At 46.7% G+C, this 27,500-nt stretch overlaps 1 protein-coding gene across 11 annotated transcripts in view; it reads left to right on the top strand.

The window, feature by feature from the left end:
• The window catches only part of nab (NGFI-A-binding protein homolog), an 844,405-nt gene that overhangs the window by 248,057 nt on the left and 568,848 nt on the right, over positions 1-27,500 (top strand). For 5 of the 11 annotated variants that reach the window (XM_071666148.1, XM_071666147.1, XM_071666142.1 and 2 more), the window contains exon 1: positions 361-2,235. The exons of 2 other annotated variants lie outside the window; for them this stretch is intronic. The gene's annotated coding sequence lies outside the window, so the exon portion shown is untranslated. Of the gene's footprint in view, positions 1-359; positions 2,236-27,500 lie in introns of those variants that run through there. 4 more of the 11 variants (XM_071666146.1, XM_071666137.1, XM_071666145.1 and 1 more) reach the window with 2 other exon arrangements.

Here is a 27,500-nt window from a genome sequence, read left to right as displayed (position 1 = left end):
ACTTATGAGATACATAACGGTATTGACCAACCCGATTGTACCTCGCGTCATACTTGGCCTCCCTCCCTCCCTCCTCCCTACCTCCTCCCCACACCACTAGTTACGGCCGTGTCTTGTGTTTATGCAGAATGTAACTGTTATCACTCGTAATTCCACGGTATTTCATTGCCCGCGAGAGTTATGCGTTTATATTTTACCCTTATCTGCAGTGGGAGGGGGTCTTATCTGCGGCCAAAAATGCAATGAATTTTCAAGCAAGGCGAATGTTGGCGGGGCGGGAGGACGACGCGCCTCTGGCAGCCGCGCGGTTGCCGGAGCCTCCGCTAGATGGCACCACCATCTGCGCAACGCAAGTCCGCGCGCGTTTTTTGTCTGCGGGTTTTTTATGGGTTCGTCCCACTCGCTGGGTTTTTTCGCCAGTCTTTACAGTGGGTCTCGACGAGCGGCGCAGTGAACATGAGCGTCAGTCCGCGGGGTGTGCAGGAGGTGATCACAGGCGCACATGAGTGGTGCATATGAGCGAGGCCAGCGGACAGACGGGGCCACGTATATACACACAAGCTACCACAGGGGACCGTGCCACGGGGACCCCCCTACGAAAACACCACACCAGCAGGCCACACCAGGCAGGAGCAGGCCGGACTGGGGCGTGCCACCACCGAGGCCCATACGCAGGCAGGCACTAGGCAAGCAGGGGAGGAGGGCTACGGTGTGATCCCGTCGGGCTGGTGGTCCGTGTGGAATACTACCGGTAGGAGGTCGCGAGAGAGCCCGCCCGCCATCGTCGTCGCCACCTCCACCACCACCACCACAGTCTCCCTGCTGCCGCAGCTCTGCCACAGTTCGTCTTGATAGTGAAAGTGTCAGGCTCTTCTCTCCCCCGGTCCCCCCCTTTACCTCCCCGCAGGGCAACCCGGTGCCCAGTGCCACATCGTACATCAATGGCGTGACGACCACCACCTCCTCCTTCCCCACCTCCTCCTCCTCCTCCCGATTGTGTGGTGTTGCGACCGCCTTGACGGGGGGGAGAGACACACACACTTGGCGGCGGCGGCGGCAGCAGCGACGTCGTGAAAGTCGACCTGGCATAAACATATACATACATTTATAACCTTACGGACATCGTTCACCAACACGGGGCGCTACATGCCGTTGGCGACGACTAAGTTGCTGCTGCCGAAGGACCTGTGACGACCCCCGTCAGCCGCTGTGAGGAGACACACTCGACGGGAGACTCGTGCTTGTGAGGGACGCGAGCCCAGGCTGTGTCCACCCACGGTGACATTCTCCAGTGATATTGTGACCACCCACCCCCCCCTCGTGCTCCTCCTGCTCTTTTTTTTTTTTTATATTACAAGATACGAGAAGAAATAGAAGAAGAAACTAACTTATAAAAGTAACAATTAGGCGTGATTATTATTTTCTTATTATCGTAAAGTGTGGAAAAGTGTGCGTGTGTGTGTGTGTTCTCTCTGGTAGTGATCTTGGAAATACGATGGTATAAAGTTATATTGCAGTGTGTAGCCGTCCGCCCCCGCCCCCCCTGCCCCCTCCGCTCGCCGCCCCCCCTTCCCCATCCTCCTTCACACCCGTTAAGACGCTATTGATAACAACGGTCGCCAGGGCTGGTTAAGGCCACATATTGTTTAAGAGAGAAGTCGATCGACGGAAACAGAGTGGCTCATGTGCATTGTTGAAAGTCTGGTAGCCCCTTCGTGAGACATTGAGTGTGTTTACGTACGAAAGGTGGAATATAGATAAAGAAAAAAAGGATAGAAAAGAAGAAGGAAAAAATAAAACATATACAGGATTAACCATCACGAAGTCTTCCTCAAACGGCGCCCTATTTCTCTCTATCTCATCTCTCTTTTTTGCCCTCTCTCTTTCTCTAAGGAGCAAGTTGTCTAGCTCTTTCTTCCCCCACACCCCCTCTTTCCTTACCTCAAGAGTGTGAGGTCGGTCATGGAGCATTTGGAAGACCCCCGGAGCGTCGATAGAGGACATGCCCTTTGAACCCCGCGGCCGCCATGAACATGAGCACATGGTCCTTGGCAGGGCCATAGTATGACCCGTGTGGTGGTGAAGAACCAGACAAGATCGTGTTTTGCGTGACTCGTGCGTGTGCGCGTGTGTGTGTGTGTGTGCGTGCGTGTGCCCGGATCTGATGCCACGATGCACTGTAGTTACGGTTGAGCTGGGTAATGCCAGCAGGCCCTACGTGCTGCACTACACATGGTTAGTGACACTCTTGATTGTGTATTGACAGTCTGTCCTAATCACCATTTTGACTGTTTACTGACAATCCATCTCTTTCTCTGTTCTAATCACCATTTTGACTGTTTACTGACAATCCATCTCTCTCTCTGTTCTAATCACCATTTTAACTGTAGTGTGGTAGTGTCTTGATTGAATAATTAATTGTGATGTTCATTAAGGTGCTTGGTAAATAATCATTATTAATGGGTTTGTTTGCCATTTGTATATCAAGTAGTCTTAGTTACGAGCCAACTATAATGATAGTAAATATTATGAAACAAAGCTGGCTTAGCTTTCACATATATGCATGTGTTCGTGTTTATTTATGTATCTATAAGCGTGTGTTGTAATGTATATACCATGTGTGTGTATGTATACATGCGTGTGTATTATACACCTATGCAATATATTTATTTTCATACATAGTAGATAATCTTGCGTATATATATATATATATATATATATATATATATATATATATATATATATATATATATATATATATATACCTTTTTGTGAAGGGCTATAGTAACCAGTATATAAATCGACTTCCTTTCACCATATGCAAAAAGAATCAGGTCTGCACTACTGTAGTCGCGTTTCCAGCCGTAATTAACGCAGCTTTGCCCATTTGCATGTAATTACGGAAGGTTTACAGCGTCCGCGACTTGATAACTGTGTGTATAAATACGGATTACCCCACCATTGCTAATCTGCTTATATGGGATGAGTCCGGTGGATAAGTTTTGTTGTCATTCCACACCCTCTCCTCTCTCTCTCTCTCTCTCTCAGACAATTGTTTTACGGGAATTCGCGTCGAGTAGGTTGGCGCGCTGGCTGGGGCAATGTATCGGCATGAGGAATTTGATGTTTCGCGCCATATTCTTTTTAAACGTTTTTTTTTTTTTCTTTTTCTCTTAAGTGACATTTGCGGTAATGTGACGTGTGGTCCAGTCTGTTATGGCGGGGTCGTATTACAGTGTCTATGTGTGATTTCTACATTTTTTTTTGTGTGTGTGTGTGTCAGTAATGGAATAGGCCAAAGGAGTTTTGATTTGTACTCTTGAATTGTGTGACTGTATGCATATGGTTGTATTAAAATGATCTCTGGATACTTGATTAATTTACAATGGGATTATTGAAATGGCCTGATCAACTGCTCATAATAATCGCCCTGATTATTTCAGTCTCACGTGGAGTGCTTCAAATGGCTATATTTTCTTCCAGTGTTATTCAGTAAGATATGCATACTAGCGTTACATTTGTAATGTAATCATCATTGATCAGGTAATGATCATTAGTATGATAATCATCTCCAAAAGTTTGTATTTCTTATCTTTATCTTCGATATTATCATGACTTGCTATTCCCTTCGTTTATTTTTTTGTTGTTATATTGATTTGTATTAATTATCTTTAGTGAATTTTCAATTCCTCTCTCTCTCTCTCTCTCTCTCTCTCTCTCTCTCTCTCTCTCTCTCTCTCTCTCTCTCTCTCTCTCTCTCCTCCCTTGCGCCACCTGTGTACTCCCAGTTCCCAGGTGGTGGTGGTGGTGGTGGTGCTGGTTGCCCTCTGTGGTTCCCCAGACCTCCCGAGCGGAAACCCTCCAACGTTTTCGTCCTCTCTTGAACCCCTTCTCCCCCCCCCCCCCCCCTCCACCCCCCACCCCCACCCCTCCCACCCCCATATCATCTGGGGTCCCTACACACACCCCCCTCCCCCCACCTCCCCCATCGTATATTTTTTCATTATTCATTCTCGGTCTTCACCTACGTCACAGATGTCCCCGATTTGCCTTTTTCTTTTACCCATTTCTTATTTCCCTTTTCATTTTTTCTCAATTTATTTCCATTTTGATCATTATTGCCCCCTTTTTAACCTATTTGTGGCTTTTTAACTAATTTGTAATCTTTTTATTTTACCCATCACTACCCCTTCTTTACCTATTAGTGCCCCCTTTTTTATAGCCACTACTACCTCTTTCATTTATCCATTAATGTCCTTTCTACCCACTGGCACCTTTTTAAACAACCGGTGCCCTTTTCAACCCATTAATGCCCTTTTAAACCCAAAAATGACCTTTTTAGCCCACCAATGCTCTCTTAGTTGGCCCACAAATGTCCTTTTTATTCACCAGCTCTCATTACTCATTTACTCACCAGCAGTTTTACTCATCTTACTCACCTGTATACTACCTGCCGACGCCTTTCACCCGCCGGCCGGCTCTGGTCACGGGTACCGCATACCGCCGGTACCAGGTACCATCAATACCATGTATACATTGGACTCCCGTAACCCCCCCCCCCCTCATCGCGTGCCCATTCGTAGCAGGCAACCCACTAGGATCGCATACCCACCAGTATTATACACCCACTAGTACAACATACCCACGTGTATCACGCTCTCACTAGGACTACGCACTCACTAGTACCACGCACCCACTTGTACCACGCACCCACTGGTACCACGTACCCACTAGTGCTACATACCCACTCACGTCCTTGAATTGACCAGTCCTTGCCCCACGGCCGACGTGTGTACGTGTGTGTCATCAACCTTCCACTGTCCTGTTGCCCGTACCGTACCGTCTGTACCCACCTACCATACCCACCACCATGAAGCCTGTACCTCACTGTACCGCTGTGTCTGTACCCTGCCACCACATACTCGACAGCGTGCAGCCTGTACCCCGCCGTACCGTCTCCACCCAGCCACAACACACACACACACACCACCCCGACTAGGACGCCTGCTTTACCTCTTCATGTAATTCCTGTACCCTTTTCTGTCATCTGCCCCTCTTCTTTCAGCCCACCTGCACCCACCTCACAATCTCTCCACTCACCCACCTATCCATCTTCCCGCTTCAGAGGGTTGTCTGCTGTACTCACCACTCACCCACCGTTACTCATCACCCAACACAGTGTTACCTGTTTCACTTCTTTCCCCAGTCACTGTACACCATCACAACAACCTATATTCTCTCATCCACTACTCATCCACGTCGTTACATCCACCCTCCTACTTTTCTTCATCCACTCACCTACAGCCCTTCATCCACCGAAGTACAAATACCCGTCTCCGCTTATTCATCCACCCTCTCCCTCCTGCATCACATCATCCACCCACATTCCTCCACACGTTCATCCACTTGCCACCACCCCACCCCACTGACCTTCACCCACCTACCCATCTCTGTATGGGTCACCCACCTGCACTGCTTCATCCATCCCTCATGTTATTTTACTCATTCACTTCTCTTCCTTACCCTTTCACCCCCCGTCATCCACCTACTTACACCTCCTCAGTCACCCACGTACATCCTGTGCATCCAGGCACCACCTGCACCTCTTCATTCATTCCCCCCTGCCTCCACATCTCAACCTCCCTCCTTCATCCTCTAACCCCATCAACCTAACTTTCCTCTCAACCACAGGAGCGCCGTCCCCCTCCCCAAGCCCCATAATTTTCGCACCCCCACCCACCAGAACCTGCAGGTCCACCCACGTACACCTCATCCCTCACCCACTTAAGCATTTCGACCCCGCCCAACCCACCCATGTAGCCAGTGACCCGCCCGAACGCTGCTGTGAGGGAGGCAGACAGGCCGCGGTGGTGTAGGGAGGGGCCCCAGCACCGCTGTGGTGGTGGCGGGGGCTCGTGTCTTATGTTCCTCTGTTGGGGTTCTCGGGTGTCTTGTGCCATTCGTCAGAGTGGCAGCAGCAGCGACCAGCGGCGGCGGCGGCGGCGGGAGGCAGCGAGCAGCGACCCGGGCGGGGGTTCGTTCGTTCCTTGCTGCTGTCTGCTTGTTGTTTCTTGCCACACACCCGCCTCCCGCCACCACCGCCACCACCACACCGTCAGGCAGTCCTTGCCCAGCTCTCCTACTGCTGCTACTCCCACTCCTCCTCTTCCTCCTCTTATTCTTCCTTCTTCTCCTCCTCCTCCTACTGCTGGTTCTGCTGCATCTAATGGCCAGAAGATCCGATCGCTACTACTGCTGCTACTACTACTAGTACTACTACAATAACTATAATGTCGCTGCAGTAGTAACGGCAGCTGGTGGGAAGGACCCACTGCAGCGACGGGGCTGCAGTGGGGTCACGTCGAACCATATATATCCCGTTTATACTGACTCACAAACTGTTGATGGATATTTTGGAATTTTTCATCTTATTTCCGGTGTTTATACAGTTGTATCGGACGAGATTTATTTTAGAAGCAAAGAGAAAAGTAGAAACATTTTGGATCAAGATGAATATATGGTCATTCTTGGTCTCTTGGTTTGTTCAGAGGAGTATATTTCACAGCTCGTGTTGGGTTGGTCGTAAGGGCTGTGTGATGGTCATTGGTTTAGAAAGAACCGCCTGTGTTGACATCGTCCGTCACGTCTCGATCTTGCTCATTACGACTCCCTGCACTGAGCGAGGATGGCGGGTCGTGTGGACAACACCTTCGTGGGTTCCTCCTCCTCCTCCTCCTCCTCTCCCAGACCTTGGCCTGGCCTGACCTGGCTCCCTTCCTCATGATTTATCAACAGCCAATTTTCAGTCAGGCCAGATGATTGCCTCTGACCCATCGTATGGATCGGGCGGTCGTCTAGAACTGGGTCCTTTTTATTTCCTCGTGTGGTCTTGGCCTAAGAGAGGAGGGAGGTCTGTGGTGGTGCTCCACATCTCGTTTAAAAAGATTTATGATAACGCTCATCAGTCGACAGTGCTCGGGTTACCACGTGATGTTCTGTTGTCGCGCGTTCAGTGCTGAATGTGAATTGCTTGCGGTACGTTCGGGTTTGTCGTTGTTGGTGGCTGTGTCGAAAGGAACGCCCTCGGCGTGTCTCAGGTCGCCTACGGGAGCGGCAGTGGGTCTTCCGAACGCGTTAGGTGCTGCATGGAGGCCTTCCGAACAGCCACAGCGCGGCATCGAAGCCTTTAGTCTCATTACAGGGTGTCACTGTTGCTCCATCGCCAAGCAAAAGCGACATCGAACCCTTTTCTTCTTCGTGAGGGCGGAGTTCGATGGCGGAGTTGCACTTCAGGTACCAGCGCCCTGGGCCATCTTGTCATCGACGGGACGGGTCTCCGTGCCTTTTCAAGCCTCGATCTACACTTTTCACTTCCCACGGCAGGGCGGCATCTGTTGGTCTTCCAGCCATCACACCAGATGCACCGGGGGCGATCTTGAGGTCACTGGCGTCGCCGTTGTGTCATCGTCGCTTCCTGGTTCCGTTGAGGCGACATCAAGACCTCCCGGTCACTTCTACGCGGCGGGCGTGAGGACACCTCACCCACGAATGGGAACTTTGGTCTCCCCGTCGGTCAGTTGATGGGGGGGAGCAGCGGCTTCGAGGCCCCCCACCGGGACCTCACTCGACCGCACAGGGGGCCGGAATAGTTACTAACTAGAAAAGGCTGAAAGACCATTTTATCGATCGCTTACGTTGTAGCAGAGGGCCATTTTGATGAAATCCCGGGCGGCATAGGGTCTCCTGATGAATTTCGGGGCGGCATTGGGGCCTTTTGATCAATTATTTGGATGCCGTAGAATTTCTCGATTAATTTGGGATGGCACTACGGGGCGGGGCCTTCTGGTCACTGAAAATCGGTAATCGGAGCCTTCTGATTACTTAATCGGGTGGCGGCGAGACCGTTCAGATAAATTACTGGGCGGTAAATAGGGTTTTTCTGAACAATGACCGTACAAACTTGGGGACTTGTATCCACTTGTGGGTGGTCATCGGGGCAGTATAAGGCCCTTTTAGCCGTCACAGATCCGTCATCCCGCTTCCGTTAACCATACTGGGGCTTCCGGGATTTGGGTGTCCGACAGGATGGGCCACTCGGCCACCGAGGGAGGTGTTGGAAGGGGGGAGGGCTTGTCTGTCAGTCACCGAGAGACGGCAGTCCCCGCCGACGGGGCGGCGTTGGAGCCTTCTGATTATCGAAGGGACGATATCCGTTCCTTCTGATCTCCGACGGGGCGGTGTCGGTTCTCTCGGGTCGCTTAAGGGGCCTTATCGGTTTTCTCTGGTCTCCGACGGGGCGATATTGGTTCTTTCTGGTCTCTGAGGAGCGGTATCAGTTCTCTCTGGCCACTTAAGGAGCCGAATAGGTTCCTTTTGGTCCTTGACGGAGCGGCATTGGAGCCTTCTGGTCACCGATGGGGCGATGTTTCTTCCCTATAATCACCGCGGAATCGGTTTCCTTTGATGACCGACAGGGCGATATCGGTTCCTTCTCGTCACCGAACGGGGCAAGATCGTGGCCTTCTGGTCACCGACGGAGGTGCACTGTGGTCTCCCAGTCACCGACGGAGCTGGCATCGAGGCCTCGCGGTCACCGACGGAGCCTCACCGGGGTCTCCCGGTCACCGACGGAGCCGCACACGAGCCTGTCGGGCACCATCTAGGGTTGGATAGACCAATAAAGCAGTACATGTGTTACATAGCTACGTACGCATAGCATTATTCATGTTTACTCTCTGATGATAATGATAGCAAAGGCAGTAGAACATGCATTATTAACATTGATAATAATGATGATAAAGATGGATCAGTAATAGTAATAAAAACCCACTTGATATTGTTGAAGGAACTCCAAACCCTCTGAGGTATGAACGAACAACGCCACAGGGTTCAGGCCATGTGAAGCACCGGGCGAACGGGCGGAACTGATTCGACCCGTTCGGAACTTGACGTCGCGACCCTGTATAATAGAGCCAGGGTTGTGGTAGGGTCACTAGGGTGTAGTTTGACAGTAGTTTGCTCGAGGTTGTTTGAGGGGGGGGTTGTCTTGGGGGACCTTTCATCCGTAACAGGTAATCCGAATTTGCAAGTGAGATGGGTTGGTCTGGGCTGAGGTGAATGTGGCAGATTGGTGTGAATTTAGAATGCTTTTTCACACACACACACACACACACACACACATATATTTATTATTGTTTTGTTATCTAATTATTATTATTATTATTATTATTATTATTATTATTATTATTATTTCATATCACCCCAGGAACAGTTTCTGTGAAAGAGACCTGAAGTTATCCAGGACCTTTCTCAAGGCACTTGCAGCCCAAGGCTGCGCTACTTCCAGTAGCAGGGAATTGTAGGTTCTGGTGTGAGAGGTTCTTTGTTGTGGTGAACCTTATCTTCGATAGGGAGTGACAGTGTTGTATTGGTGTACCGTCGTCAGACTCTGCAAGTACAGTAAATATAATAAAGCTAATATATATATATATATATATATATATATATATATATATATATATATATATATATATATATATATATATATATGGAGGGGACACAAAGAGGCTATGTAGTCCCCTTGTTTCTCAGCATTCGTGAGACTGTCGTGCGCCTCATTCGTGTCGCATATACACACACACACGAACGGATTCGCTTTGTTGTCGTGCGTTGACCAACGTGTTGTCTCCCTCCACGCGTCCTGCCGTCCCACACCAGCACGCTCAAAGCGGTTTACCCTCATGGTCAGCTATGGCAGTGAACCTGTGTCATTCCTGTCCATTTCTCCCTCTAACCTCCCTCATTGTCCTGTGGGAGGGTACCTGCGTATATACGCCAAACGCCGGGGATGGGCGTGGGGGGAAATCTTATGCGACACGGGAACCTGCGTATATACGCCAAACGCCGAGGATGGGCTGGGGGGGGGGGGGGATCTTCTGCGACACTCCCTCTGAGCATTCACTGTATATGAGCGTTTCATTGTACATGATACAGATGCATAGTTCAGTGTTGAATTGTTTCCATAATCAGGAAACAAAAAGAACTTGGAGTTACAGGTAATTTAGGAGGAAATTGTTTACGACCGAATTATCATCTGTGTCGCAGGTCATTTGAGGTCATATTATTCACAACCAAATTATCACTTATGTCACAGGTACTTCGTGGAGAGATTATTCACGACCCAATTATCAATTGTCACAGGTAATATAATGACAAAATATTCACAACCAAGTTATCATCTTTGTCAGGTAATTTAGAGGATGGATTATTCACGACCAGATTATCATTGGACACAGATAACTCAGGGAACAAATTACTTGCAACCAATTTATCATTTGTCTTACATGTAATACAGAGGACAAATTGCAACCAAATTATCATGTCACAGGTAATTTACCGGACAAATGATTCACAACCAAATTATCTTCTATGCCACGAGTGATATAAAGACAAATTATTCACGACCAGATTATCAACAAAATCTGTGCATAATTATATGCACTTAAATTTTTTGTGACCCCTCACCCTCCCCTCACCCTCCCCTCACCCTGTCTCTCCAACAGTCGATAAACTCCCTTGTTATCCCTTCAATATATGGACTGTGTAGTGTGAGCTGGTGTGACGGTAATTACCGATGTCACATAACGATCAATTCAGTTGTTACATCAGGTCCAGTGAGATGCGTGTGTATATATTTTCTCCAACAAAGAATACATTTTTGCTGTGGTTTCAGCATCTGTAAGTATCGTTTGAACGAGGCTTTAGATAGATATCTTCCTTCAAAATCACGACGACAGAGCGTTAACAACTTCCTTCAAAACGGCGACGACAGAGCATTAATATCTTCCTTCAAAATCTCGACGACAGAGCGTTAATACCTATCTTCAGAACCCCAGCGACAGAGCGTTGTTATCTTCAAGACCACGACGACAAATCGTTAACATCTTCCTTCAAAACTGCGACGACAGAGCATTAATACCTTCCTTCAAAATCACGGCGACAAATCGTTAACATCTTCCTTCAAAAGCACGGAATCGGAAGGTGAAGAATATCTTCCTCCATTTTGTCAGAGCCGATCACCAGCCCTGGGATTGCGTCGCGGTGTTCCCAGTGGTCGATGATAAGCACCCCCGCTGTTCATTATGTCGGTGCATTTCATATGTGATATACCGTCGTTCACACTGAGTCTGTCGCGAAGTTGCTTAAATATGTTGAACTAAAGGACCCGATGTTGAAATAAGTACACACACACACACAAATATTTTTTCGTTTTCTTTTACTTGTAAGTAACACATGTAGCGGTCACGTTCGTTTGGATACAATGGTCACACACGTTGTGTAAACCGTCATCTCTCAGGGTCGGAGGCATAGTGTGAGGAAGTGCGCGACGGGGTGTAACCATCCTTTCCACCACTGTGGTGACTGTGTTATGACACGGTGGTAGAGGGAAGGGAAGCACTTTGTGTAGGAAGGTGCGTTTGTCCCACTGAGAAATCCACCCACCTGACTCATGCAACACCAAGCACCCACTGTTTGGATTGGCCGTGATTAGGTGGGTGGTGAACCATTCCGAGGGGCATTCACGCCATTGGGGGGCGGGTAGGGGGTGGGATGTGTGTTGGGGGATATACTGGTAGATCTTCTATAGTATCTGTACATGGAAACCCCCACCTAACCTGGTTTCCGATATGTCTGGCCTGGTCATGTGACACGGTAACCGCAGGTGACCTGCTTTTTTAAGACACGTGGGGTTTGACCGCATGACAGGGAGGGATCCCTGTCATGACTTGTGCCTCACGTCATGCTTGTCCTTCTAAATATATGACATATTTAGGCTTCATCCCCGGGTATGTCGTGATGACACATTCGTGTCTTGTTCAGGACTGAAACCACTCACTCGCCTCATCTAGGTCCCATCTTGGGTCAAACCACAATTCCATACACTTAACATGACATATGACATAGATTTTCCAGTGAAGACGAACTGATAATTTCTATTTCTTCTGAAACTTAATGAGAAATGTTAGAAGGACGAAGAATAAAACTTGGAAAGAATCTTGAGAGATCTTATTAAATGATTTGATTCGGGACACATGAAGGGATCAGTTTAGATGTAAATCTTTTGTCACTTTGGGAGGATTTCTTGGTTTGCCTTCAGCTGTGCTGACCCTGTAGCGGAGAATATTTTGGATGGAAAAAAAAGGTCCTGTGTTCCTTCTAGAACTCTATCCCTGAAAGATGGTTCAGTTGTCCTCATTCTGTTGCTTGCCGCATTGAGTGAACCAAGCCATTAAATTTTTCTCTTTTGTTGTCCACTCTATCTTCATCTCTGCTTGGAATCTCAGCAGAGCTGTTGTTCTTTGAGTCAAACAGGATTTTGTGAAAAGTATGCTGACCTGACCTGATATTTTGAACAAATAAATTTCTGTTGCCCTTAAGCAAAACGCATCTTCAACAGATTCTGCATTTCATCTTTTTCGCCCTGATCAATCTATAGCCAACTCTGCAGTTGAAAAAAAAAAAAATTTCTCTTTAGCATCTTTTACTTTAAATCTACTCTGGATAATTTCATTTATTATCCCCTTCCTTCCTGTGTTCTCCTCCATCATTTTTCCCTCATGCAAGATCCTCCAAGTTCGCCAGCAGCTACAGGCGGTATCTGCTTGTAGTCTGAATGGTATACTTCCTGTGTTGTAGAGAAATATATCTGTGAGCCACCTCCAGTCCTTAATCACCTTCCTCATCTCTGTTTAAAAACTCAAGCCTTTCTTTCTTGGGTGCTGAGGTCCAGCCTATCCCTAAGAAAGGCGACCACTGGTAACCCATGTGACTATCGCCTCATCACTCTCACTCTTGCTTTCTCAAAAAGTCTTCAGTACTCTCCTTCACTCTCACTTTCTTAGACGCTTGAAATCTCATTCCCTTCAGCTAGACCACCAATAAAAGCTATCTTGGTGATCTGTCTTTATCTCTAGTCTTCCTTTTTTGGTGGATTTTGGTTATCCTTTGTCGCTTCCTTTTGACATCTCAAAGACATTTGTAACTAAACTTCTCTCCTTTAGCTCTCATCCTTTTCTCTCTCTCTCTCTCTCTCTCTCTCTCTCTCTCTCTCTCTCTCTCTCTCTCTCTCTCTCTCTCTCTCTCTCTATCTGTTCTCTAATGCATGGTGTCCTCTCTGGTCTTGCCATTGTGGTTGACGTTGCTGGAGTGGCTTCGTAAACGTTTATCCTGTGAACATGGCGTCCCTCAGGATTCTATTTTGTCGACTACACTCTTTTTTTCTTCTTTTCTCCAATAGCGACTTCCTCTTTTTTCAGTCTCCAAGCCTGTTTATTTCAACAATAATGATTCCTCTCTTTATGCTTTGGTCGACTCTCCCGCCTCTCCTCACCTTACCTCCTCTTCTTTTCTCGTACCTTTTCTCACTCTGAACACGAATTCCAGTATTTATCATCTCTGGATACAGAAGCAGGAACCTAGTCAGATTTTAGCAATGTAAAGATGCAATTTCAGTTCGTATATTTTTCTAGATCATTATCATTTCTTGATATGAAACATCAGATCACTACCGTTCAACCCTTTAATACCATAAACATATTGATTGTCTCATATCCACAGGAGTTTCATCTACCCCCAGTATGAAGTATCCCTCGCATATCCGGGTCGACTTTTCTTCCGTCTCTTTTGGTCACAGTGGATTACTCTTAAGCCAACTTCCTCATTAACATCCCTACCATCACCTACCTCTCTTCAGTCAGTTCCTCACCATTACAACTTGATATCTCGTCTCTCGTTGTTCTGCAGACACGACGATTACGGTCAATGTTCTCTTGGGCTTTCCGATTGTCCCAGTTATCTTAAGACCTCGGACCGACGGCACTATGCCGGCAGCTTCTTCCTGTAGTTTATTTGTGGTGACCAGTTACTCGAGGATTGGCCGCTATGATATCTTGTTTCTTTATTCTGTGACACCGTGGAATTCTCCTCATAATTTCGTCACTTACTCTTCCTGTAACCTTTCACTTCCAGGAGTTGGGTCCACAAAATTCTGGGGAGCTGAAACTTGTCCCCGTTGTATCGTCTTTTTATTTCTTGCTTAATGTTTTGCCCTTTCAACAGTCCACTGTTCTTGACGCTACCTCGCTAATGCAGGAAGTGGCAAATATATATATATATATATATATATATATATATATATATATATATATATATATATATATATATTGCAAGAGGTAACAGTTGTGCGCGTGATCAAGTATATGCAAAAAAACACTGGAAAGTGAAACACGGTAAGTTCCCAAGTGCACTTTCGTGTAATGATCACATCGCCAGGGTAGGTACAAGAATGAGATAGCAGACGTAAAACATTCATTTGATATACAAGGAAGAGACGTAGCTAAGACGCCATTGGTAAACAAGCGTTACCAGATGATGGTGTTCGGTTTGGTGTGTTCGGGTCTGGCATCATGCCCGTCGTAAAGTTTGTATTCTGTGCTCAAGAAAGGGAACTGTTTACAATTTTTTCCTCCGATAAAGCTATCCAGTTTGTATAGACCTGCACTAATATCAGCGTTACAATTCTTTGTGTATTTTACAGTATAAGATTCAATTATATTTCTCGTGGTAAAGGAGTTACAGTAAATAACTGAATTAGCGTTACTTCAATCAATACAAGTCATAATGTTTAACATGATAAAAAACCATTTGATTCTTATCCTGTTCTTATACTGTGTTCATGTTAAGTCTAACGTGATCCCTACTCTACCTTGTGAAAATTGTAATATGTTTTGTGTTGGCTTTCGCCACCACTTTTCCACATATATATGCATAGATAATTAACATGCACTGTTCACATGTAATAGGTAGGACTGCGGTTCGAATCCTCGACGCCCAGAGGTAGATACTTATCGTACATCTATGCGATCCGACAGGCGCTCAGGCGGGGAGGCAAGTGGTGGGAGACGGCTGGGTGCCGTGTGAGAGAAGCGGTCGTCGGAGTGGGGTAGTGGAAGCTAACTAAGGTGGATCAAGAGGTAAACAAAGCCTTTACGCGTCGTGTTCTTACGAGCATATCCTTAACTCTCGTCCGATGTGCTTGTCTCGTATAGTAGACCTTCACGTTTATAAAGCCTTATATTACTACACTTTAAAAGACTTCTACACTTATAAAATTGCAGGGTAAGACTTACACACTTACAGAATTGCACCATAAGACTTTCACACTTATAAAATTCTAACATCAAACTTTCAGACTTATAAAACTATTTCTTCATATTTGACGTAATTATCACCTCTCTTTTTTCCACCTGTGGTGGGTGTATGATGCACGTGCAGATGAAGCAAATAATGAAAATAATCATAAAATATATTATCATGTTTGGATAGAAATGTCATAGAGGATTGTATACAGTTATAGGAGGATCACGCCCCAAACACCATCTTGTGCCGGGCCAACGGGTCGTCCTCCCGTGGGATCTTGAGCGGGCATTACCCAGTAGCTTGGAGACTCCAGTACTGTAGGACGCCGGAGTCGTTGGTGAAGACTGTATCTTGCGAGAACAATATCTCTCCGTCGTGTTGGCAGAAGATGATGATGATGTTTGGTTACGCTGAGCTTCGATCACGAAGGTGAGCGTTCACCCATGGCGTAACCGCAGGCAAGCGCAAGCCGGGGAAAAAAATGCCATTAAAAAAGCCCTTATATATGTATATATATATATATATATATATATATATATATATATATATATATATATATATATATATATATATACGCATATTTTTCGGGCCTTTGCTAGCTGTATGTGTATATCCGGCGTATGCGTGTAAGCTTCGTGTGGATGGGTTAACGCATCAGGTCATCAGGCTACACCAGTTATATACGCTCTGGTCACGCCCTATTATAACCTGAATTGACCCTCAGAGGTCACTGCCAACATAATTGATGATGATGAAAAAAATGGGTAATAATGCTCTTCGTCACTTATGGGCAAGATAAAAAAGGGGGGAAAAAAGGCCCGTAAAACTCTGGACGGTGAGAAAGCATTTATTTTACCCTGGGAAAAAAACGCTTCTTGCATTGTCATGTACGTTGCCGATAGAGGTGTAAAAAAAAAGGTAAAAGAAAACATGAGAAAAAATTCACAATATACGTCATGTGAAGTTAATTTATCAGTCTTTTGTGAAATTGACATTACTCGCTTGTTGTTATTTTCTCGCATTCCAGTGTTTTCTTTAAAGGCCGTCTCCCACTCTGTGAGGGGGTCATTAGATTCTGGGAGGGGCCGGGAGTGTGGAGAGAGAGGGAGGGGGTGGGTCTGCTTTTCAAATTATGCGGTGAGTCTGGCTGCCAAAAACGCGAGGTAGAAAATGGCAGGAGAACACGTGTTTCATCGTTGCACAAGAGAGCGAGGAGGGGAGACAAGTGTCCCCAAATGATGTTTGATGATGGTAATGAGCCTGGGTGCTCCTGCACTTCACCGCCTCAAAGATGAGGTATTGAGGGCCTCATGGCACCTTGGGGTGCGTGTGTGTGTGTGTGAGGCGTCTGGTAATATCCAGACAGTTTCATGTCATTTCTGGTATGGTATATCCGGTGTTTTCAGAGAGCTCAAGTCATTGAAGGTGTGGCATTCAGGATCTGGAAACCGCTCAAAGACTGAGGTGTGGCATCAGGTGTATCTCGGAGCCATCTGAGGTGAGGCCTCGGATTTATTCAAACAGCCGAAACAATTTTTGAGATGAATGTTCGGTTTATCCACACACACACACACACACACACACCCGATGCGGCCTGAGTCCCGATTCGTCTGCTATATTTCAGAGAGATGGTTACCGTTTTAAGCGAGCCGTCGCGGCAGAGTTGGCACCAGCACACATCACGATAGGAGCAGAGTTGTGAGCACGCCCCTGGGTGATCGTGAGCTCACGTCTTGCTGAGTCCTGGAAATGGTCTGATACGAGGGCAGACGGATCATCATGAAACGCCATTCGCTCTTGCATCCCTCAATGGTGGTGGCGCTGAAGATCACAGGGCTGGGTGGGTGGGTTGCACGGTAGGTTTTGGGCTTTTTAAAAAGCCTGTCAACTGCCAGGAGGGTCGTTCAGGCCGTCATCGTCAGGCTGCTGCAGTCACGACCAGACTGATCGTTAACACCTTCCTCAGGAGCTCAGAGCACTTCCAAGACCACATACACTGTAGGCATGTGGGAAAGCAACTACGTCAAACCGTGCATACACCCTGTTGTCGTTCATGTGTCGAATGGCTTGAAATATCTCGCGCTCTTCCGTGGTTCTTGACCGCCCGCGAGGATATGCCGGAGTCCAAATTTTGGTCATGTATGGTGGGGAAATTTCATGAGTGTGACTGGTCACGAAGGTCTCTTTAAGAAGGCATCCTGAAGAGGGAGGAGTGTAACAGCGGAGAGAGAAAGATGTGAGGAAAGATTTTGGGTGGTTTCCTGGAGACTAGTACTCATAATATAATATTTTACCCTCTGAAAATACAATTGAGAACTTCCAGTTCGAGGCGGGTGCTAGAAAGATGGAACTGTTCAATTTCTAGGTTCTTATCTAGTCGTTTGCACAAGCCAATGTCCGGTAACAGCTTGGCGATTCACTGACGATTGTCATATAAACTAAATGCTGTAAGACCACTCCACAAACTTGAGTTGATTACCATGTGTGGCAATAATGATGACCGGAATAACTCGTTTCATCGGCGATGATTAATGTAATCGTATGCTCCCCCAGCTGAGTCGTTAGCTGTGCCGAGACATACAGCATCACCCCCCCCCCCCCCCCCCCGCCGGCGATTACACAAGCTGGTTTTGAGGCATGATGATTCGTTAGGCTGTAAGCGGTAACAATAAACAGGTTGGGTTATTTGTGAATGTTTCCCTTGTTGAAGACGACTGTTCAGCCGTTTGGCACGACCCCCTGAGCACGGTGGTACGACCCATAAGCTCGACGATACAAGACCAAACCATGACGGTACGACCCTTCCTACATATTTTGTACGACCCTCAAAGAGTCGAGGCAGAGGCCAGGCCATCGTGCTGAAAGGGGTCGTACCGTCGTGCTCAAAGGGTCGCACGGTCGTGCTACAAAGGGTGGTGTCGTCGTGCTGAGCGGTACGTGCCCGTCGTGTTCAGCGGAGGGGGGGGGGGGGGGGGGATGTTGCGGTAGACGACGTCGCCCGCGCCTGGATGGAGCCCTCAGCAGATCATATAGGCTCTCCCGTCCTTTGTAATTTCCACCCTCAGAAAAGTTTTGGAAAACTCAAGTTGTGCAACAAATTTTCCCCCCTGTTTTTTTTTCCCATCTTCTTCTTTTCAGCTTGAGCTAGGATTTTCCATTGATTATAAAAGAGTATTACTTCCTGTTGGCAATTGCAAGCATGCTTGCGTGCTGACTGATGCATATTAATGTGAGCGTTACGGCAAATTACAGTAGTGGGCAAACATTATCTTGCCGTGTACACGAGAGCGTGAGGCGGTGTGATTTAGAGTAGTAAAGAATCTGGAAAACAAATTCTCGAAAAAAAAAAATTCTGGATTTACCCCCTTGTATTTTTCCAGCCTTCGGGTAGGAGGGGGGCGCCGGCCGGCCCCACCACCACCACCACCCCTTGTTTTTAAATCGTTGCTTGTGATCTTTTGGACTTGTTGAACGTTTCCTGCTGCAGGTACGGCCACGCCTTTGCCTCCCTCCCTCCCTCTGTGCTGGATGTCGTTAGTTAATTAGACAAAGGAAGATGGGTAACCACAACGAAGTATGATGAAGTGCACAACGCAAGGGAATGTGATGGTACACAGGACAAAGAAATGTAAGGAAATTTTCAGCAAAAAAATAGATATTGTAGTGTAAAGTACAGTATATATATATATATATATATATATATATATATATATATATATATATATATATATATATATATATATATTATACAACACAGAGATATGCAGTAAAGTTGCTCAGGCAAAAATGATGCATTTCCAGAGAGCCTAGGACGCGTCCAGGCGAGGCTACATCTCAAGATGTACAACAGGTTCTTCAAGCTCTAGCCGGAACCTTGCAACACGGCCTAGGCGCACGCTGGAACCCTTGCAACATAGTCCGGGCGTTAACTGGAACCCTTGCAACACAGTCCTGGCGCTGACTGGAATCTTTGTAACACGCTCTGGGCACTGACTGGAACCCTTGCAACACTGTCCAGGCGTTAACTGGAACCCTTGTAACACGGTCTGGGCGCTGACTGGAACCCTTGCGACACAATCCAGGTGTCGACTGGAAACCTTGCCACGCGGTTCTGACTCTGAATAGAACTTTCGTGATACATTCCAGGCACTGAATGGAACCCCTGCTGCACGGGAGACCTTCCAGAACCCACTGCATTCATTTCTTTTAAAGACTGGAAAAAAAATATAGATCTTAAAGACTTTAGACTTTGTGTGAACAAGACCGTACGTACGTGTGTGTGTGTGTGTGTGTTATGAAAGGATTCGTGGCTGGAGGAGACCGTCAGTGGCGGCGCTGCTGGAGTCGTCGTGGCCGACTGTCCTTTGATGAGGCTCTTGTTGGAGGACTTGACGTTCTTCGGAGGAAGCTCAGGCCAGGGGACCTCTGTTAGGAATGAGACGTCCCGAAGCGAGTGGAACCCGTGGGGTGATGACCATGTACACACACACACACACACACACACACACACACACACACACACACACACACACATCAAGATGCGTGCATCTTACCAACCCACTGATTATACATAGTGGTTCTGTCAGTGGGTATGTTTTCTGCTTAAAGCCAGTGGCGTTTAAGTGGGTTTCTCTCTAGGTAGAATCGGCAAGGAAAGGATGAGAAGAGAAATAGATTAAGAATACGACGCTAGTCTGTGGTGAGGGGAGGATCGTGAGGTTAGTATGATTTTGATTTTTTCTTTGACACGAAGGAAGTGTACACAAGGATGTGGGCCTCCAACGGTAGCCTACATTTCGTTCTCATTTTGTAAAAGAAATTAAACAGGTGATACGCGAGAAACACCGGCCATATTCATCAGAAAAAGCTTTCAGGAACTGTTGCACGAACGAAGTGATGAAACGGACATTTGAGCGAAAGCATTGTCACCCGGGTTGGCCTGTGAACGAATGGTGACGACAGATTTTGAAATCCCGGCTTACTCGGTTTAAGGCGTTGACGACCAACGTGTGTATTTCGCTCTGGAACCTGGTCGTGCTCGGAGGTAAACGACAAACAGCTGTTGATGGAACTAGGTGAGACACGAAGGCGACAAGTGTCCTACCCATTGTGACTTGAGAATTGTTCATGTTCGGGCAACACGACTGAAGAGCGACATGAATTACCACCACGATACGACCCTTGAGTAATGGTGGTTCCCCCCCCCCCCCCCCCCCCCCCCCCCCCCCCCCGTCCCCGGCCTTTGACCTCGCCGTGAACCCACAGGTCGTAGCGTCACGGGCCTGACCGCCGTCGTTTTAGTGAAGAGCAAACGGGGACGTCGCTTCGTCGGCGAATGCCCTGCGTGTTCGAGGTGCCGTTCGGTGATCTTGGGGAAGAGGAGAATGATCGCTGGCTTCACACCCCTTGCTTTACTCGCGCTTCGAAATCTGGTTCGAATTGTGTGGCCTGAAACCCCCCAGCGTCATTTGCGCCTCTAATTCTGGCTTTAATCGTTGATCTGAACTCCGGCTTCGTTTGTGCTTCGAATTCTAACTTGAGCGCTGGCTTTATTTCGTGCTTCGAATTCTGGTTCGAACGCCGGTCTGGATCGCTGCTTCGCCGCCGGTCGGGCCGTACCGGACTTTTATAGGTAGCTTTTCAACTCTGCCCTGAACACGGTTCTGAGTGGCTGTTTCGGGCAGCGATATTGATCCCGGGATGTGAACCACGGAGGGAGGGAGGAGGGGGTGTTCCGCGCTTGGGTCATCAGCTTAATCGCTCATTTCGAGGCCTTAACCCGACGGTCGACTGGAAGCTCGGCTTCCGATCGGTGGCACCGTGCCGCCCCGGCGTCGTTGTGCATTCAGTCGAGCGGCTCTTAACAAGTGCATGATTGCCCTAGTTGGGCCCATTCATAGGATCAGTGTGGCGCGGGGATCGGGGATGAAGGCTGGGTCTGCCGCCGGCGAGGCAGACCCGGTTGCCCCTCCTCCAGTATTAAGAGAGAATATTGGACGAATTAGAGAAAAAAGAAAGAGATAAATCTCACTTGGCGACGTGGAAGATTTTGAAAAAAAAACTCTGTTGTGTTTTATCGGTATTCTGATTCGTCATCGAGGATGATTGAATTTACGATGGGGGGTCGGAGTGCGCACAGGTTCGAATCCTGGTCGCGACAGCCGGTCCACAGTTAACCCAGGTGTTCATCGTGCCCCTGGGGATGGGGTCGAGAAAATGGGTAACCTGGTTTAGGCTAGCATATATATATATATATATATATATATATATATATATATATATATATATATATATATATATATATATATTTTCTTTCTTTTCTTTCGTACTATTCGCCATTTCCCGCATTAGCGAGGTAGCGTTAAGAACAGAGGACTGGGCCTTTGAGGAAATATCCTCACCTGGCCCCCTTCTCTGTTCCTTCTTTTGGAAAATTAAAAAAAAATGAGAGGGGAGGATTTCCAGCCCCCCGCTCCCTTCCCTTTTAGTCGCATTCTACGACACGCAGGGAATACATGGGAAGTATTCTTTCTCCCCTATCCCCAGGGATATATATATATATATACATATATATATATACCATGGTTATTGTTACCATGGTTATTCAGTAATTTATATTTTAAATTGTATATATATGTATGTGTGTGTGTGTGGGTGTATGTGCATATGTGTGTGTGTGTGTGTGTGTGTGTATATGTATATATATATGTATATTATCCCTGGGGATAGGGGTGAAAGAATACTTCCCACGTATTCCTCGCGTGTCGTAGAAAGCGACTAGAGGGGACGGGAGCGGGGGGCCGGAAATCCTCCCCTCCTTGTATTAACTTTCTAAAATGGGAAACAGAAGAAGGAGTCACGCGGGGAGTGATCATCCTCCTCGAAGGCTCAGAGTGGGGTGCCTAAATGTGTGTGGATGTAACCAAGATGTGAAAAAAGGAGAGATAGGTAGTATGTTTGAGGAAAGGAACCTGGATGTTTTGGCTCTGAGTGAAACGAAGCTCAAGGGTAAAGGGGAAGAGTGGTTTGGAAATGTCTGGGGAGTGAAGTCAGGGGTTAGTGAGAGGACAAGAGCAGGGGAAGGAGTAGCAATACTCCTGAAACAGGAGTTGTGGGAGTATGTGATAGAATGTAAGAAAGTAAATTCTCGATTAATATGGGTAAAACTGAAAGTTGATGGGGAGAGGTGGGTGATTATTGGTGCATATGCACCTGGGCATGAGAAGAAAGATCATGAGAGGCAAGTGTTTTGGGAGCAGCTAAATGAGTGTGTTAGCGGTTTTGATGCACGAGACCGGGTTATAGTGATGGGTGATTTGAATGCAAAGGTGAGTAATGTGGCAGTTGAGGGAATAATTGGTATGCATGGGGTGTTCAGTGTTGTAAATGGAAATGGTGAAGAGCTTGTAGATTTATGTGCTGAAAAAGGACTGATGATTGGGAATACCTGGTTTAAAAAGCGAGATATACATAAGTATACTTATGTAAGTAGGAGAGATGGCCAGAGAGCGTTATTGGATTACGTGTTAATTGACAGGCGTGCGAAAGAGAGACTTTTGGATGTTAATGTGCTGAGAGGTGCAACTGGAGGGATGTCTGATCATTATCTTGTGGAGGCTAAGGTGAAGATTAGTATGGGTTTTCAGAAAAGAGGAGTGAATGTTGGGGTGAAGAAGGTGGTGAGAGTAAGTGAGCTTGGGAAGGAGACCTGTGTGGGGAAGTACCAGGAGAGACTGTGTACAGAATGGAAAAAGGTGAGAACAATGGAAGTAAGGGGAGTCGGGGAGGAATGGGATGTATTTAGGGAATCAGTGATGGATTGCGCAAAAGATGCTTGTGGCATGAGAAGAGTGGGAGGTGGGCTGTTTAGAAAGGGTAGTGAGTGGTGGGATGAAGAAGTAAGAGTATTAGTGAAAGAGAAGAGAGAGGCATTTGGACGATTTTTGCAGGGAAAAAATGCAATTGAGTGGGAGAAGTATAAAAGAAAGAGACAGGAGGTCAAGAGAAAGGTGCAAGAGGTGAAAAAAAGGGCAAATGAGAGTTGGGGTGAGAGACTATCAGTAAATTTTAGGGAGAATAAAAAGATGTTCTGGAAGGAGGTAAATAGGGTGCGTAAGACAAGGGAGCAAATGGGAACTTCAGTGAAGGGCGTAAATGGGGAGGTGATAACAAGTAGCGGTGATGTGAGAAGGAGATGGAATGAGTATTTTGAAGGTTTGTTGAATGTGTCTGATGACAGAGTGGCAGATATAGGGTGTTTTGGTCGAGGTGGTGTGCAAAGTGAGAGGGTTAGGGAAAATGATTTGGTAAACAGAGAAGAGGTAGTAAAAGCTTTGCGGAAGATGAAAGCCGGCAAGGCAGCAGGTTTGGATGGTATTGCAGTGGAATTTATTAAGAAAGGGGGTGACTGTATTGTTGACTGGTTGGTAAGGTTATTTAATGTATGTATGACTCATGGTGAGGTGCCTGAGGATTGGCGGAATGCGTGCATAGTGCCATTGTACAAAGGCAAAGGGGAAAAGAGTGAGTGCTCAAATTACAGAGGTATAAGTTTGTTGAGTATTCCTGGTAAATTATATGGGAGGGTATTGATTGAGAGGGTGAAGGCATGTACAGAGCATCAGATTGGGGAAGAGCAGTGCGGTTTCAGAAGTGGTAGAGGATGTGTGGATCAGGTGTTTGCTTTGAAGAATGTATGTGAGAAGTACTTGGAAAAGCAAATGGATTTGTATGTAGCATTTATGGATCTGGAGAAGGCATATGATAGAGTTGATAGAGATGCTCTGTGGAAGGTATTAAGAATATATGGTGTGGGAGGCAAGTTGTTAGAAGCAGTGAAAAGTTTTTATCGAGGATGTAAGGCATGTGTACGTGTAGGAAGAGAGGAAAGTGATTGGTTCTCAGTGAATGTAGGTTTGCGGCAGGGGTGTGTGATGTCTCCATGGTTGTTTAATTTGTTTATGGATGGGGTTGTAAAGGAGGTAAATGCAAGAGTCCTGGAAAGAGGGGCAAGTATGAAGTCTGTTGGGGATGAGAGAGCTTGGGAAGTGAGTCAATTGTTGTTCGCTGATGATACAGCGCTGGTGGCTGATTCATGTGAGAAACTGCAGAAGCTGGTGACTGAGTTTGGTAAAGTGTGTGGAAGAAGAAAGTTGAGAGTAAATGTGAATAAGAGCAAGGTTATTAGGTACAGTAGGGGTGAGGGTCAAGTCAATTGGGAGGTGAGTTTGAATGGAGAAAAACTGGAGGAAGTGAAGTGTTTTAGATATCTGGGAGTGGATCTGTCAGCGGATGGAACCATGGAAGCGGAAGTGGATCATAGGGTGGGGGAGGGGGCGAAAATTTTGGGAGCCTTGAAAAATGTGTGGAAGTCGAGAACATTATCTCGGAAAGCAAAAATGGGTATGTTTGAGGGAATAGTGGTTCCAACAATGCTGTATGGTTGCGAGGCGTGGGCTATGGATAGAGATGTGCGCAGGAGGATGGATGTGCTGGAAATGAGATGTTTGAGGACAATGTGTGGTGTGAGGTGGTTTGATCGAGTAAGTAACGTAAGGGTAAGAGAGATGTGTGGAAATAAAAAGAGCGTGGTCGAGAGAGCAGAAGAGGGTGTTTTGAAATGGTTTGGGCACATGGAGAGAATGAGTGAGGAGAGATTGACCAAGAGGATATATGTGTCGGAGGTGGAGGGAACGAGGAGAAGAGGGAGACCAAATTGGAGGTGGAAAGATGGAGTGAAAAAGATTTTGTGTGATCGGGGCCTGAACATGCAGGAGGGTGAAAGGAGGGCAAGAAATAGAGTGAATTGGAGTCATGTGGTATACAGGGGTTGACGTGCTGTCAGTGGATTGAAGCAAGGCATGTGAAGCGTCTGGGGTAAACCATGGAAAGCTGTGTAGGTATGTATATTTGCGTGTGTGGACGTGTGTATGTACATGTGTATGGGGGGGGGGGTTGGCCATTTCTTTCGTCTGTTTCCTTGCGCTACCTCGCAAACGCGGGAGACAGCGACAAAGTATAAAAAAAAAAAAAAAAAAAAAATATATATATATACACATATATATATATATATATATATATATATATCTTTCTTTTCTTTCAAACTATTCGCCATTTCCCGCATTAGCGAGGTAGCGTTAAGAACAGAGGACTGGGCCTTGAGGGAATACCCTCACCTGGCCCAATTCTCTGTTCCTTCTTTTGGAAAATTAAAAAAAAAAAAAAAAAAAAAAAAACGAGAGGGGAGGATTTCCAGCCCCCCGCTCCCTCCCCTTTTAGTCGCCTTCTACGACATGCAGGGAATACGTGGGAAGTATTCTTTCTCCCCTATCCCCAGGGATATCCCCAGGATATATATATATATATATATATATATATATATATATATATATATATATATATCGTTTATGAGATGGCCTTGATTATGGTCGTGTGAAGCCACATATATTTTTCTTGGTTATGTGCGTCGCGTGAATGATAATAACCTCGATAACTAGGTTGTACATAACCCGTCGAGGTTGTACATAACCCGTCGAGGTTGTATATAACCCGTCGAGGTTGTACCTAACCCGTCGAGGAGAAGATTGTATAATGTTCACATTTTTCCATTTTATTCTCAGTTAAAACGTAACCAAGGGAAGCCAAGTTCCCGGAACCTGGAAAAGAAATAAAGTTCTCTTGTTTACTTGCGGCTTCAGAAAATCTTGCGTATTATTGATTCGCGAAACGTGAAGATTTTTTTTTCGTTTCATAACTATTTTTTTGTTTAATTCTTTGCCATTTGATGTGACGAGTGTTTAGGTGTGTGTGTGTGACATTGTGAAGCTGTTGATCAGGTCTTGTGAGATTAGCGAATGAAATAGTTAAGTTGTGGATATACTGTGTGTGTGTGTGTGTGTGTGTGTGTGTGTGTGTGTGTCAGAAGTCTTTGTCACCTATCCTTATCAGGAGGTGGAACATAGCCCCTTCCTGTGGACCGTTTTCTGTGCACCCACACACACACACACACACACACACACACACACACACACCTTCGTGTTGCTCAGTCAACAGCGGCGTTATTTCTTGTTCGTCTTGGTCGCATCTTAGGTACATAGAGACCCCCAGCTTGTGGCTGGTATGGTGGTACGAGGCACGTGGCTTAGGCAGGATGGAAGGACGAGGTAAATGATTTACGTCCTGGTGAGACGCATGGTACTTGATTTACACACTAGTAAGGAAAAAAAATGGATTACTTTTACAAGACGCGAGGTAGATAGATGATTTACACGCCAGCAAGGTTCAAGGTAGATGATTTACACAGACATAAGCTGTATATGACTTACACAGTGGTAAGCTGTAAATTATTTACACCTTCGGTAAGGTACAAGTTTGCTTGATTTACGCTGTAGGAAGGGTAGTAAAAAAGAACGAATATATTTGACCGGCTGTTGTGGTGTTCCACTGGATGATTTACACAACAGCGAGGTACTGGGTAGATGATATCCACGGAGGGGTAAGATGTAAATGATTTACGCTCTAGCTCGACGAGGACAGAGGTACAAAGGAGAGAATCCGGAGAAGTTTGGTGGGGGGGGGGGAGGCGTTGGAGAAGGAGGGGAGGTGGGAAGCGCCGTTAGAGGTGGCACAGGAATGTGTTGTGTTGGAGGAGGGAAAGTGGCATTGGTGTCAGGTCTTGGAGACTGTGTTGCAGAATTGTGTGTGTGTGTGTGTGTGTGTGTGTGTGTGTGTGTTTCGTATACGCATTTGCGTGCGCACTCTTATGTATGTTACTTAACCCCCTTGAGCACGACGGTATATGACCCTTGAGCACGACTATGCTACCCTTGAGCACGACTGTACGACCCTTGAGCGCGACTGTACGACCCTTGAGCACGACTGTGCGACGCTTGAGCAAGACTGTACGACCCACGGGCACGACGGTATACGACCCGTTGTTATGATGGCCGGGCTTTTGACCTATTACTTGATGTTTAGGTGAAAGATTAGGCCATCGTGCTCAGGGGTCGTACCGTCGTGCTCAGGGGTCGTACCGTCGTGTCTAAGAGGTGAAGCATACGTCATGCGATAAAGGGTGATAAGGATATGAGAAAGATAGAAAACGGGAGATTGTATGAGGTGGGGAGGGGGTATATACTACATAGGGGAGACCCAGTGGTTGGGGAGGGAGGGGGGGGCGGAGTTTCGTTGCCGGCGTCCAGCACGATACTTTCACTGCCCCGTGAGGAGAGGAGAGTGGGGGAGATGTACAGGAGGAGGGGGTGGTAAGGGTGAGGGTGGGGAGAGTTGTCATACCACACAGT

Source organism: Panulirus ornatus, chromosome 10, assembly GCF_036320965.1.
Source record: "Panulirus ornatus isolate Po-2019 chromosome 10, ASM3632096v1, whole genome shotgun sequence".
NCBI classification, from domain to species: domain Eukaryota; kingdom Metazoa; phylum Arthropoda; class Malacostraca; order Decapoda; family Palinuridae; genus Panulirus; species Panulirus ornatus.
The sequence above is the reverse complement of the archived record's forward strand: the minus strand, read 5'-3'. Positions and strand labels throughout refer to the sequence as shown.